This window comes from Lygodium microphyllum, chromosome 13 (assembly GCF_053477565.2).
Source record: "Lygodium microphyllum isolate KBCC chromosome 13, Lygodium_microphyllum_v1.1.10, whole genome shotgun sequence".
NCBI classification, from domain to species: Eukaryota; Viridiplantae; Streptophyta; class Polypodiopsida; order Schizaeales; family Lygodiaceae; genus Lygodium; species Lygodium microphyllum.
In genome coordinates, this window is record NC_141147.1 from 117,605,784 (window position 1) to 117,607,868 (window position 2,085).

The following is a 2,085-nucleotide window of genomic DNA, read 5'->3' on the forward strand; positions in this document are numbered from 1 at the left end:
GTTTGATATTGAACCAAACCATGATATGGTTGCTTCCCGTCCTTATGCAACAACTCTACTATTTGCTTCTCTTTTGCATATTGCTCTTCCTTCCACTTTCCATAGTCAATTCTACTAATTTTTATTTTTAGCACAAGGTTTTCTTTAAATTCTACATGAGTCAAATCATGCCTAAATCTACACAGGAGGAGCTAGACATGAGAAAGACCTTCAAAATCGCAAATGGTAAACTAGATTCGTTGTCAAAAGCTACAAACTATGATGAGAAGTGGTCAATAAATGATGCAACATTTGCCATTGGAAAGGTTGAACAAATACTTAGCCAAATTTTTCAACGAGAGGATGAAAATGATATATCCCTTGTAGATATGTTAGAGTTAAAGCTCCCTACAACCATTGCATATATGAGAAGCTTTGGAGTGATTAGTAAAAAAGATGAGGAAGATATTGACATTTGTTGCTATCAAGTCCACATATCAATACCATATAATAGTTATATATAAGTGGCTTTCATAATTTGCCTAAATAGTTGCAAGAGAAATAATTATATTTTCCTATATTGAGTTCTTTTTGTGTTTTGTTTAGATTGACTCATAATTTTAGAGATTAATCTGATCGATAAGGATACTTTTTGAGATGTGTGGTAGAAACCCAATTTTGTTCATTTTTCTCTCTTCGGTATATTTTGAGAGTTTGAAAAAAATGGTCCCTTGAATAGCTTGTTTAATACAAATTTTCAATATGGGTAACAAGATTATCCCTCATAAAGTTACAAATTTTGTGAAAAAACTCCAAGTTTTGGCAAATACATTGAAAAACTCCAAGTTTTGGAAAATTTTGTGAAAAAACTTCAAATTGGGGGCTTGCTTTTTTAAATCCCCCAAGAAAATGAAGGGTTTTTTTGTATTTTATGATGGTAATGATGTTCTTATTGGATGAAAATTTGTTTAATACTGGTTGTATCATTATTAATTTTTGTTTAGAAAATTTTGATTTTGCAATGATTTACATGCGCTATTTAATTTCCATAAAACCTGAAATGCGGTTTTTAAGCGGTAAAATGATAGTTTTGTCGTTTCAGGTGGGTGAAATGTGTTCCTATGGGGGGAAAATGGAAAATAAATTGAATGTTAGTACACTGAATTGATTGGAACAAGAAAAATCAGAAAATAGCATAGTTTATTGACAAATAAATCAAGAAAATGGGGAAAATAAGGAAAAAAATAAAAATGCGCTTCACAAAAATAAGGAAAAATATAATGATTGTTTGTGAATGTATGGTAGTGGCAAAGCATGAGGTTTAGCCTCAGTTTGCCCTATCTCCTTGTCAATTTTTGTGATTTATCGCTTTTCATACTTCAAAACACGACAAAATGAACCTCTACACCTATGCAACGAAAGCAATACCTAAACATAGGGGGTTGTGATGTTTGAATGGTGTGATTTGCGTGCTGATTATTGCTGATTTTTTGATGCATATTTCTTGTCTCTTGAGTGAGCTTCTCCTTATGCATTCTGTGTGTGTTCGGCGCAGCATCTTGAGCAAGTCCCCCCACCACGCGATTCTTGACATTTTGCTAGTTAGAAATTGGGCATATCAGAAATTTGCTACACTTACATGGAGAAGTTGTGCCTTGCGATGGTCTTTGCAACTAAAAAATTTAGGCACTACATTCTCAATGAGAAGGTAGTTTTCTATACGAAGGCGGAAGGGCTTAGATTGCTTATAAACAAGCTGCAACCGCTTGATCGTCTGGCAAAGTAGTTAATCACTTTGCAGGAGTTCGATTATGAGATTAAGAGTAAGCCACCGAGGTTGTAGGGTATTGTGGAATGCCTTGTGGATTTCGGTGAGTCGAAAGAGATTTTGACTAAAGAAAGTGATATTGAAGAAATGTTTAAAATCGATACAGCTTCTATCCCATCTTGGTATGCTGCCATCACGCATTATCTATCAACGGGAGAGACTGGAGCTCGTTTATCAAAATCTCAAAAGAGGAAAATCAGACAACAGGCTTTGAAGTTTTCCTTGATCGTAGGAACACTATATCGACAGGGTGTTGATGATATCTATCGCCAATGTGT